This window comes from Elephantulus edwardii, unplaced genomic scaffold (assembly GCF_000299155.1).
Source record: "Elephantulus edwardii isolate Elephantulus edwardi_28Jun2011 unplaced genomic scaffold, EleEdw1.0 scaffold00170, whole genome shotgun sequence".
NCBI classification, from domain to species: domain Eukaryota; kingdom Metazoa; phylum Chordata; class Mammalia; order Macroscelidea; family Macroscelididae; genus Elephantulus; species Elephantulus edwardii.
In genome coordinates, this window is record NW_006399920.1 from 405990 (window position 1) to 420051 (window position 14062).

Here is a 14062-nt window from a genome sequence, read left to right on the forward strand (position 1 = left end):
GTGTGTGTGTGTAGAGGAGAGGTGACAGATGTATATAGGTGTGCTTAACATATGCACTTGGGGATTTTGTTTGTTTCCTGAGAATGTTTTCCAAATCCTTCTTATCAAGTGAAGTAAAAGTCTATATATGATTACCTTTATAAAGTGCACTTAGGAATTAAAAACATAAAGTAATTGAAGCTAAGAAAACATTTGTTGTGATTTGTACAACATAAATACGCTAATGAGAGGACAAAAAAATAAAAGATGTGAAAAGGTATGAGTATGGGGGCTGAGAAACACACAGACACAAAAATAGAAGAGAAAACACTGAAAAGAGAAAAACGAGGAAAGAAAGGTTGGGGAATATCCATGAAAAGAGCAAGAAGAACAATGAGACATATGCACAAATGAGCAGAAAAGGAGTAAAGAAAATTTTTATAACAAGTGTTATAAAGAAAATTAGGGAGAACGTAGAATGAGGTGGATAAAGGGGGCAAAAATCACAGTGTTGCACAATTTGGTGAATGGAGGGTGGGAATAAAGGAGATGGGAAAGATCCAGTGGGAACCTGAAAAGATGGGGCAAGGATGAGCATCGTCCAATGGTGATTCATCTTATTAAACATAATGCACGGAAATGATTGCATGAAACACAATGTAAATTAAGAATGGTGTGAAACACAATGCATACAAATTTTGAAAGCAAACCAATATAAAAAAATTAAATAAAAAAATAAAAATAATAAAATATCAAACACCAAATTGTTGAGGTTTTAAGCTATGCCCAGCACTCTAGTAAATGCATATAAGAAATTAATATAACAAATGGACAGAAATGTATACAAATTGTAGATCTTTGTGTATGTACTAGATACAGGGATTGTTTTAAGAAAAATGTGGCCAATAATAAATGAAGTGTGGGTATGCCTGTTAATAAGTGTGTTTGCATGTTGAGAGGTTTTTACAAAGTCAATCTAAAGAACTATTTACCAGTGAGATGAAGGAATTAAATCTACCTTACTTCAATTTGAAAATATTCATATACATCAATAGCAATATTATTATCCTTCTTTGACCCATGAGGATCTAAGTCTTAGAAAGATTACATAACTCATTAAAATATATCTGTGAATTTTGTCAGTATTTTTGAAAGAAGAGTTTAACTGTTTTCAATATTCAGTGTTGTCAGTACTTTAATTATTCTTCTATGTTTTATTACATATAAATTTCACCACCTCTCTGTTTTCATTGTATTAGAAATGTATAGTACATGAATTTTTAATCCACTCTGTTAGTCTACTGGACAGAAAGTGATGCTACAAAGCCAAAGATGGTGATTTTAATCTGCGGCCCTCAGGCCTGGTTTTAACTGTTTTTGGTCAAACATTCTTCTAAGTGATATAGCACTGGTATGTCCTTTTGCTATACAGAGGTAACTTGTGGTTGCTGTGATGCTGAACACTGTGATATTGATTTGTCAAATGCAATAATGGTTCTCCATGGTGGACAGTGTTTGGTGGGGCTTCGTGATTAAAACAAACTTGGAAGCAGGAGTGGCACCCATTTCTGAAAGAGCTTGGCTCCGGAAACCCTATGTATTTGGAGAAACGAAAAGTTTTACAAGTGTTCAGGTCTTTCGTTCATAGAGTTGCTATGAGTCATCTGCAACTCGACGCTTAAGAACAACAAAAATAGTGCCTGCCTCCACAAAAGTGATCAGTTTACTCCTGCTGCAAATTACAGCTTTAGAAATCTGATGGAGGATTTCTTTACTACAGGACTAACTCAAATGAAGAAAGTGAGTAAATATTAAATTCAACATATTTTGTATTTTCAAAATACTAATTTTTTTTAAAAATTCTAAAAATTTCTTATGACAAAATACATTGGCAAAGTTATTTAACACACTTGCAAGAACATGGAATAACCTCCATGGTCTAGAGTATATTGAATTATATTTGCATTCTTTATTTGTCTTTTGCTGATACTACGTTTGAGATGAACAGCCAATAAGCACACCTTACTTGTTTTGTACCCCTACAATTTAGCACAGAACTGACATATGGTTGTTTGTTGTTGTTATGTGCCGTCGAGACCCTGCTCTATCCTGTGCCAATCTCACTGCCTCTGACACACCCATCCCGATTACCCCAGTCACTGAATCAATCCACTTCATAGAGGGTCTTCCCCTCTTGTGCCGTCCATCCACCCTCCCAAGCATGATGTCCCTCTCCAAGGACTTCTCCCTCCTTACAACATGTCCAAAGTATGTCAGGCAAAGCCTCAGAATCCTTGCCTCCTAGGAGCAGCCTGGTTTAACCCTCTCTAGGATGAATCTGTTTGTTTTCTTGGCAGTCCAGGGTACATATGGTAGTTGCTAACTAAGTACATTGAATGAATTGACATGTGATATAAAAGGTTCTTAACGTCCCATAATCTAGAAAAGGTAAATGGGTTATAGTCTATATCAGTGGATTTCCACGCATGCACTATACTTTTTATTGTGACTGTGATACGTTGTGCTTAAAAGTGCATCTACTTGAATAAAGATCATGATCTATACACTAGTAAACAAAGTAGTTTACTTTCTTTAAGCTTCAGTTCTTCTTAAGGAAATTAGTTAATTGTAACTAAAAAAAATAAAAATAGAACATCTAATAGAATTCCTTTGTTGGTTGTAAACAAGTTGCCTCAGACTCCTGGTGAATCTGTATGTAGAACTCCCTCCACAGGTTTTTCTCAGCTGTGACCTTTTGAAAGCACATCTGCTTGTTTGTTTTCCAAGGTGCTTCTGGGTAATTCTGAGTTGCCAAGGACTTGGTTAGGGTCCCCCACTTAGTGACTTGTTTAAATAGATTGTTGACTTTTGTTGCGTACCACTGAATCAGAACATACTCATAGGTCACCCTCCAGTGGGTTTTCAAGGTAATATATCCCCTCTGAAATAAACAGAGGAAGTTAATATCTTTTCTGCTTGTCCTCATCATCTCTGACACACTAGAGGCCATTATCACTTTTATTGCCCTAATAAAAAGAAGTAAAACATCTGTGTGTTTTGTAATTGTAAACTCATATGGCCTCTTTCTTCCCTTCTCTTTTAATCTCACATTTAACTTTCATGCTTACTAGTTTAACTCAGCTAGAGAGCTCTGGTGGCCTAGTGGCAAGAATATGTGCTGCAATCACAAAGGCTCGTGGTTTGACACCACCAGCTGCTTCATGGGAGAAGGATGGACAATCTCCTCCTGTGCAATTAACTGCCTTTGAAAACCCTCTGGGGGGTCAGCTATGGGTCGGTTACAATTTTATGGTGCAAAACAACAACAAAATGCCTATCAAAGTCATGAACTACTTCTAATCCAATGCTCAAATTCTCAGACTTAATCTCACTGGATCATATTTTACACACTCACTATCTTTTAATTTTCATTAAATTAAATGTTTGATGAAGGAATTGCATTGGCATAGTACTGACACAGCTCTGGTGACTTTTCTACTAAAGGTAAAGCCAGAGTTTGAATCCACCAGACACTCCATGGCAGGAAGATATGGATGTCTGCTTTAGAAGACCTACAGCCTTGGAAACCCAACTGAACAGTTCTAGTCTATCTTACAGGTCAGCTATGAGTTGGAATGGATTAAATGGCAGGGATTTTAATTGTCTTGTGTGTTAATATTCTTGCTTACATCTCACTGGAATTTTAGCATAAGTTTTTTATTTGTTTTCATGGCTCAATACTATTCCTATTTCTTAATTTGTTGACAGTGGTAATTTGGTATTTCCAGATGCTTACTCTAAAATTTTGGATATCAAAACTTAAAATATAAGGTTTTTGTCTTCTCCATTTCTAGAAGTTCTGTGGGGGAAAATTGGGCAATCTCCTTTTCTGTGGCCTCTGAAACATGCTAGAGGATCAGTTATATGAGTCAGTTCCAATCCAATGACAATGAATTTGAGTTTGCTATATGCAGGAGGTGAAGACCCTCTATGAGGTGGATTGATTCGGTGACTGGGGTAATCGGGATGGGTGTGTCAGAGGCAGTGCGGTTGGCGCAGGATAGAGCAGGGTTTAGGGCTGTTGTGCATAGGGTCGCTATGAGTCGCAAAGACTCGACGGCACATAACAACAACAACAACATATGCAGTATAACATCAAAGCTTACTGATTAAACTTTCAAAAAGTACCATCAGACTTAACAATTTTTAGGAGCTTTGGTGCTGACACTTTGAACTCGGGTGCTCGTATTCTGTTTTTCAAATCTGGTCTCTCTCTCTGATATTTGCTATTTATTATCAACACTATAGTGAAGCTATTAAAAATGCCTAAAATCACTTCAATCTCCGATACAAAAAATATTATAGTACATTTACAAATTAATCCTAAAAGAAAGCTATTTAAATTGCTCACAATTCCCTGTGAAATTTCACTGCCTCCCTCTCATCTCCAGTGCAATACTCCTGACTCTACCATACTCTTCTTTCTACTGTGTTCTTATCAAGCACTAGTTATGGTCCAATCACAGTATTCCCCTCCAGTTCCCTCTGTATTGAGGGCAGTTCCTAAGGCGTTTAAAGAAAGTCTTCCCAATTTTGCTCAAAGATTTTTTAGTACCTAATTTTTCCTTAATTATCTTAAAAAACAAAAACAAAACGAAAACCAAAAGAAACAAACCTATATTCCCCCACAGGTATTTGTCATTTTTCTGTTTTATTTTCATTAAAATCCTTTTCAGTGACCTTACATAACACATAATTGAGTCATTTTTATATTATTTTCAATGTAAAGCAAAATATATAGTAATAATTTTCTGTCTTTTTTGTTTGCTCTATCTCAAAAAGCTATTTTTAACAAGCTTAGCATTCAATAACATTTAACCTATTTGCATAAAATCCTTTTTCATTTTGAAATGTAGTATTAAACATAGTAACGTCTGTGCATTTTATGAAAACAACCAATGTGGGTATTTGTCCATGTATAGTATTTATAAGATAGTTGTCACACAGAAATTTCTCAATCTAATAAGTTAGTAACATAAAGAGCTGTATAAAGGCTTGCTATACTGGAATAAGTGAAAAGAAATAATGAACATTATACACGGCTTTTATACACTTCTTTTATAAGGCTTGTTCTTTTCCTCTGGAGATAATATAAAACTTGCATTCTATGTATACAGTAGACCACATAAGTTTCAACCTTGCAAGATCATGGAAACAGCTTAGGTGTCCATCTACAAATGACTGTATTGAGAAATTATGGTACATTCACACTATGGAATATCATGCAGCCCTGAGAAAAATATTTTGAAAATACTATATAATGTAAGAGACTAGAGAGCATTATGCTGCATGGACTAACACAAACTCATAAGGACAAATGCTGCATAAGACTATTATTGTAAAACAGAAGAAGAACTAATAATGTGTATGAATATTCAAAGAAGAAGGTCAGAGGATGTTAGAGTAGGGAGGGGAAAAATTATGGGGCCACAGAGTTTGGTGGGTGGAAGGGGGGGGCTAGGGTTAGTGGGGATGTGAAAAGAGTAATAGTGAGCACAGATCAATTCTCTTGATCTACATGATTTGTGATTATTTTTGTGAGACATAATGAATGAGAATGACCATATTAAACACAATGTGAATTTTTTTAAATTTATAAGTTTAAAAACAAATAGTTTAAATAGTTTATTGAGAGAGAACTTCCAGAAGTTCAAGCTGGTTTCAGTAGTAGACTTTGCAACCGAGATATTACTGATGTCAGATGGATCCTGGCTGAAACCAGAGCATTTCAAAAGAATGTCTATTTGTTTTATTGACTATGCAGAGAAATTTGACTGTGTGAATCATAACAAACTACAGCAAATCTTGAGAAAAATGTGAATTGCATAACACCTTATTATGCTTATGAAATCTATACCTAGACCAAGAAGTTGTTGCCTGAACAGAACAATGAAGCATGGATTAAATCAGGAAAGGTGTGTTTGCTTCAAGGCTGTATCCTCTCTCCCCACTTATTCAATCTGTAAGCTGAGCAAATAATTTGAGAAGCTGTACTTAATGAAAAAGAGTATGGCATCAGGATTGAAGAATAGCTAATCAATAACACGGCTTATGCAGATTAAACGTCGTCATGCCAAAAGTTAGAAAGACCTGAAGTGCTTCTGCAGAGGATCAAAGACTACAGCTTTCAATATGAATTACATCTCAACACCATGAAAACAAAATTTCTCACCAATGGACTAATAGGCAACATCATTTTAGAAGTAGATAAAGATTGAAATTGTCAACAATTTCATCTTGCTATGATCCACAGTCAATACCCTTCGTACCAGACATCAGGAGACCAGGAGATGTACAAGTATAGGGAAAATTTGCACTCAAGGGATGTCTCCAAATTCTTGAAGAGTAATGATGTCGATTTAAATACTAAGGTGTTCTTGATTCAAGTTACAGTCCTTCTAATCACCTACTATGAATCTGAGAGCTGGACAATGAATATGTATGACAGAAGAAGAATTGATGTCTTTGACTATGGTGTTGGAGAAAAGTGCTGAATATTCCATGGACTGTCAAAAGAACAAACAGCTAGCTACGCCTTGCAGAAAGTGTCACCAAAGTGTTCCTTGGAGGTGAAGATATTTAGGACATATTAGGAGAGGCTGTTTCTTGGAAAGGGACATAATGCCTAGAAGGATGTAGGGACAAGAAAGGAGAAGAATACCCTCAATAAGATGGATTAAGGCGATGTCTGCAACATTGGATTAGAATGTGTTGAGGATGATATAGTTAGCTTAGAATAGGACAGTTGGAAGCAAATGGCATCGACTTTGTAAACAACATGCCTTTGAAAACTCTATGAACTTTGATAAATGCCAATAATTGTGGAGAGGATTCAGGTCTTTTGTCCATAGGGTCGTGCTTGGCTAGAAGGCAATCAACAATTAACAACAACAGAATAGGACAGAGTTCAGGTCTATTGTTCATAGGGTGACTGTGAGTTTTACTTGACTAGATGGCACTTACCACCACCAACAGCATATATCCTTTCTAATTTTGAAAAAAAAAATGTTTTAGCAGGAAGAAAAAGAGGAAGAGACTACAAATAATGATGGTTGAACTCATAAAGTTATCAAAACTGTATAGCCCTGTATTTCTCTTCATTCAGCTAGCTAGATTTACAAGACTATTTGCATTCTGTATTACAAGATTTATGTGTCTTTCTAAATAACATTTCCTCTGTTTATAGTGACTCATTATTAGTAATAGGTGAACTCTCATTTGCACAGATAGAGAGTTAATGAGAATGGAGATAGAAGAGTATACGAGAGGAAAGGAATCCAACAGAGAGGGAAAGCAGTATAGGACAAGGACATTAAAGAGGAGGAAGAAATGATAGGTATATCAGTATGAAGGACAAAAGAGACATGGAAGGAGAGGCTGGTCGGAGGTGAAGGGTGAAAGGAGAATTAAAACGAAGAGTGCTATGTAAGAAAACAGTATTTGAAACAGGATGGAGAGAATGGGATAGAAATTTAACACTCCAATCATAGAAAGGAATCTATTTAAACATGTTCAGTATATATTGAAAAATTCTGTGAACTACCATTGTTTGGTAAACTGAGATTACATCACAATCATGAGTACACTTGAATGTGGCATGATCCACTTAGTGAGTGGAGAAACTGCTGGGATAGGCTTGAGGACAGTTCTATGTTTAGGCATTTAGATTAGTGATTAACTATTTTGTTAAAAATAGCAGCAAGATCTAGTTTAAATCATTTAGTCTGTCTAAGTTCCAGTAAGAAATGGCCTCTCAAGCTGTCATGAGAGAAATTATGATTGTTTCTCATGCAAGATACAAACCAGTCACTCACAACAGACAGAGACATTATGTTTTACAGCTGACTCATCTACATACAGAGTTTCAATAGTTATTTTGGCAAAAGAATGAGACTCAGGAATTGCAAATAACTTTATTGCTGCATCAGGTCAGCATCACTTCTGCTCACATTCCATTGGCCAATTATAGATACAATGTTCTGCCTAATAGCCAAATGTCTACATAATGCAGCAGAAATAAATGAATATGTATTATAATGGTTCTTATTAATGCAATATGATAGAGTCTAGGGTTTTCCATTTAGTTATTCATCCTAGAATGCATATTAAAACACAAGTAAGAAAAGGTTATACAATTTCAATAACGAGACAAATGCAGCTCCTGCCTTCAAAGTTCTTGTCCTCAAGGAATTTAATGTCCAATTGCAATATTCATGGAGTAAGCTATGACTAAGTGGACGCCATTATTAGCAAAGGAGAACACATGCTTATAGAAAATTGCCAAGAAAAATTCAAAAGTATGCCATTTTCTTACACTTCTACATATCTGATCAGTCATACAGCTTTGAAATGCTTCTCTGATTATATTTTCTCATTGTACCACACCTGCTGCTCTTAGCAATTTTTCCCCCCATCTCTCCTCTTTTAGGGCATTTTCAGCTTCTTTGCCTCATGCTTTTACTCTTAGATTGAGTCCAGCTCAATTGGTGTCACAAAGGCTTTTCACCTGGACACCCAGCTCTTCTCAGTGTCTGAGCCTACTTACGGAAGTCAACTACACCTGCAGCACCTTTTTCCTCATCAGGAGCCTCTGATCACAGCCATGTGTCTAGGATTCTGAAGTTTCAGAGGGGAAGACCTAAGCTTTCAGGATCAGCCTCACTGGATCTCCCTCTACCCTATATATCGTTCCAGTCCACACTGTATGTTTTTACTCTGCCTCAATTTAACATTTTAATTCTATGTCAAGACAATATCAATTTCCTTAATCTCTGTTGCATCCTGATCATGCACCTTTATTTTATTAAGAATATAGGCAAAATTGATTATACGTTTCTCATTATAATACTATTCCTTCTGACAACAATAACAACATATACATATACATATTTATCATTGTCAGTGTGACATATGCATAGTCCCCCCTTTCCAATATGAAAAGCAGTGACATAAATGTATTCTGTGCTTTAATTAGTTTAAACTAACTGTAATATAAAAAATTACCATCCTTTCTCCATTTTTTAAAGTGTAATTTCCATTTATTTTCAGACAAGTTTTTTCTTCAGGCTTTAAGAAATCAAATCCTTCAATGGGCTTTGGTGCTGGTTGTGGGGCAACACCTGCAGGTCTAAATCTAGGTGGAGGTGTCCGGTCCTTTCTGGCTTCACAAGGACTGTTCCTCACTACCTTGCTGTGAATGCCACAACTCACACAGTAGTGTAATTTCACATAGAGCTTTGGAAGCACATACGTGTCGAAAATACTCACTTTAGAAATATCCCTGACAGCAGCTGCCTCTACTATATTTCGGATTACGAACTACTTAATTGCCTTGTCTTTGGGCACGCACAGGGTGCAGTTTGTGCAGGGAAGAGGCTGCACGTGGCCTTGGCCCTGTTTGGCACGACCGTTATCTCTCCTTTGCTTTGTCATGTTGGAAGTGAGGGTCCGAGAGAGGACCGTCCTTTCTCCATTTTACAGATGATGAAAGATGACTTTGGAAGATTAAGGAACTTGCCCTTCGTTATTTATATGGCAAGTAGAGGAACTCATACACTCAAGACCATTTATCTTAAATGATAATGATGATGGATGATGATGATGATGAAAGAGTTCTCAACACGAATTGCTCATCGAAATAATTTACATTTAATGGTTAAATCATTACAACAATCCTATAAAAACTAAATAGGTGGTGTTATGCGCTGTTGAATTGAGGGCAATCATAGCGACCCTGTGTACTACAGCTCTGAACCCAGTCCTATCCTGAGCCCATCTTGTTGTTGTTAGGTGCTATTGAGTCGAGTATGACCCATAGCGACCGTCTGAACAAAAGATCTGAACCCCATCCTGTCCTGCGCCATCCTCACACTTCCTGACACACGAGTCCATTGCAACAATCACCATGTCAATCCACCTATCTGAGGGTCTTCCTCTCCTTCGCAGACCCTCCACCCTTCCCAACATCATGTCTCTCTCCAAGGAATAACACCTCCTAGTAATATGTCCAAAGTATGTGAGGCGAAGCCTCATCATTCTTGCCTCCAAAGAGCACTCTAGCTGCACCTTCTCCAAGACATATCTATGTATTCTCTTGGCTGTCCATGAGATGTTCAGTGATCTCCAACACCACAGCTCAAAGGCATCAACTCTTTCTCTGTCATCCTTATTAATTTCCCAGTTCTTGGATGCACGGCTAGTAATCAGAAAGATCATGGCCTGAAGTAGATGCACGTTAGTCCTCAAACTGACATCACTACTTCTCAACAGTTTGGAAAGGTCCTTAACTGCAGATTTTCCCATTGCAATGTGTCTTCTTATTTCCTGACTGTCCATACCAAGGGTATGAATTGTGGATCCAAGTAAGGTGTCTCCAATACACCTACACCCATTTCCCCAGTTACTATGTCAATCCATCTCATCCAGGGTCTTCCCCTCCTACGCTGTCCCTCCACCCTTTAAAGCATGATTTTCTTCTCTAAGCACTGGGCCCTCCTGGCCACATGACCCAAGTGTGTAAGATGAGGCTTCAAAATCCTTGCCTCCAAGAAGCAACTTATTTATACTTTCCCCAGGAATACCTGTTAGTTCTCTTAGCCGTCCATTGTATGCTCAATCCTCTTCTCTAGCACCACAACACAAAGGCATAGATTCTTCTATCATCTTTAGTCACTGTCCAGCTCTCTGATGCATAGCAAGTAACTGTGAAGACTATGACTTGGGGCTGACACACCTTAATCTCGAGACTGATAGTATCACTCTTTAGCACAGTTACTACTGGTGATACATGTTAAATGAGGAGATCTTGGAAAGAGGGAGGAGAAGAGGTGAGAAGTCAGAAAAAGAATCTCCGAAATGGGAAATTCAAGCCAGTTGAGAAACAGAACGTTAACTTCAGATTTCTGGGGAGATGGTGTGCAGAGATTAGGTGTTATGGAACAGAAGGGACTGTAACGGATGGCAGAGCCTACAACAGTGCAGAAGACAGAAAAAGACAGTTTTGCAAGGCTTGGAGACTGAGGAGAAGCCCTGGACCCAACTAGAAAAGTGCCACTTCTTTGTGGGAGGACAATTGTACCCTGGGGAGCCCTCTCTGGTATCGGTCGCTGACCACTGTCTGCACCTCAGCAAAGCCATGATTTCCAAGCCAGCGCCTTACTGGGAAGGCACAGCTGAGATACATGGAGTTATCCGATCATTGTGGGAAATACCTGGTCTTTTTCTTCTACCCACTTGATTTCACATTTGTGAGTCCAATTGAAATTACCACTTTTGGTGATAGAATTGAAGAATTCAGATCTATAAATGCTGAATTGGGAGCCTGCTCTGTTGACTCGCAGATTGTCCATTTGGCCTAGTTTAACACGCCTCAAAGACAAGGAGAACTAAGGTCAATCAAGATTCCACTTCTTTCAGATTTGACCCATCAGATCTCCAAGGACTACGATGTCTATCTGGAGGATTCAGACCATGCTCTTAGAGGTCTCTTCATTATTGATGACAAGGGAATCCTCAGACAGATTATCTGAATGACCTTCCTGTGGGTAGATCAGGGGATGAAACACTCTGCTTGGTTCAAGCATTCCAGTGTACTGACAAACAAGGTGAAGTCTGCCCTGCTGGCTTGAAACCTGGTAATGAAACAATAATCCTGGATCCAGCTTAAAAATGAAAAGTATTTTGACAAATTGAATTGAAAAAATACTTCATCAGGGAACAAAGTTTGAAATTTACCAAAAAAGTTCAATGCTTTGTTGCAAAAAAAAAAAAAAAGAAGAAGAAGGGATCTTAAGTAAGTTGCCACAAGATGTTAACTAGCATTAGCTCTAGTGTCACAGAATTAGCATAGCACAGGTAACCTGCCTCCAACATGTGCATTCTCTACTGCTCTGCAAAGGTTAGACTGAATACATAGGAATATGGTGATGACTCCTAAAGCAGTGATAAAGCTTAAGTAATGGCTTCTGGCATTCTACATTTTAAAAACCTGGATGATAATTATATACAAATTAATGTTGTGTGATTGCCTACAGATATTTTAATATCTAACCTTTCCTGATTTAGATCGTAAAGCTGTATGAATTCTCAGTAATTCACAGGGGCATTGTATAATCTTGAATCAGAACACCACTTTAATCTTCTATACAGGCTCTCTGAATTCTCTCTGCAATCATCTTCTGACACTCCTTCCACTCATAATTCTTTATCAGGTTTTCCATTTATAGTCTCCCAAGCCACATACACTGTTCCCAATCCTATTAGTAGTGCATATCACATTGTATTGACTGTCATTGTGATACTCAAATGTGGGGAGTGTCTTATTCTCATTCCCTAATATTTCTCCCAGAATTTGATGTTAAAAGATATGGTAACTAAAGAAATGTCCCACAGAAACCAAATATTTGGAATCGTGAAAAATTTATCTGATATGCTGTGCATATGCAGTTAGATTAATGTAGTGTGTAAAGGGAATTAAAAGGTAAAAAAATAAAACCAAAGAGAGGAGATTGTTTCCTCAAGAAGACATTTAAAGATCATACAACATTAAAATTTAGTCGGTGGAGAATATGGCTCATAATAGAAGTATAAATAAAATGGAAACAAGTTCTAAATTAAAGAACAAATGGTATAATATTCACCAGGTTAATGGAGCAGAAGTCTGATGCAGAGATAACCCTCACCCCAAAAAAATCAGTACAAAGAACTTCAGAGAAAGAAAGCTACGGGAAAGTAGATCAATAAAGCTATTTGCTGAAATACTAGAAAATTATAGGATTTATCCAAGAAAGTAGTCATTGGAAGTACCAGCAAGTCCAGTTTCAGTAGAGTTGTGAGGAAAAGCAAATTGCTAAGCTTAAGGGGCTTGGAGAAGAAGTAGTTGCAATAAGCACATTGATTTGAGAGGAAAAGTTTCCACTAGGACTAGGCTTTCTACTATGACTTGTATGGGTCATTGACGTCTCAAAACAATTTGAGTTTCTATTTTCTTAATTTTAATTTCTAAAAAGGGTATCTAAAAAGATCATGCTTTTTGACAATTTGCATATCTTATTGTTCAGTATTTTTAAAGTGATTAGTTTGTTGGAATCACAAATGAAAACCTCTACCTTGCTCATACGGTCACTATGATTTATACTTAACTGGGTGACATTTAACAACAACCTTACCAAAGTCATCGTTGTTTTTTCTTGCATTATTTGGCAATTAAGTTGTGTAGACTTTAATTTTCTCCCTATATTTTCATTTGGGAGACAAATGAAAATAGTTGACCGATCTAAATTCCAATCCACCAGCTGCAGTAAGGAAGGATGGGCAATCTCCTCCAGTGTGATCTACGGCCTTTGTGAATCTGCTGGAGGGTCAGCTAAGAGTTGGTTCCAACTCAAGAAAAATAGCATCAGAGTCTTATATGTATAATGCTTTTGCTCTCTGCACTCCAAGGTATACACATGGATTTTAAGAGGGCTGATTATTCAAGTATATAAAAGCTACTGAGGTGATTAAGTTGGGCACATAAAGAGAGTTTTGAGATGAAACAGAGCTTAGTCTCAACTTGCTCATTAAAAAACTACTGATGAAAGCAAGAAAGGATACATGCTTTCAAACTTTCTCTCTTAACACACGTCTTGGTGAATAAAAAGATAATATGATTCACATTCAGGAAAGAGGATACAAGAAATAAAATTGTGTTTACAAAGTCCTCTAAAATAGAACAAAGACAAACTTTCAACAAGGAGTATGACTCAAATGGTTTAGGAAAATCTGACTAGTGTCAGAATTAATAGAAAAGAGGTCCCTTCGTATAATCTAATTAAAAATGTTATATATATACTGTTGTGTATCATAGAGTCAGAAACACCCATACCTGGTTTTCAAAGGCAGTAAATCTCAAAGGAGGAGGTTGCCCATCTTTCTTCCACACACATAAGAATCAATAGTTTGTAAAACTTTAAAAAAACCAACCCAACAAAAACATAAAGATTAGCTTTCAAGAAATAGGTCAAGCAAGAAAATAATGAAGTTA

General features: G+C 37.1%; 1 pseudogene; it reads left to right on the top strand.

Moving 5' to 3' along the window:
- Positions 1-11735, top strand: part of LOC102849541 — a 68940-nt pseudogene extending 57205 nt beyond the window's left edge.
- The last annotated feature ends 2327 nt before the right edge of the window (positions 11736-14062 follow it).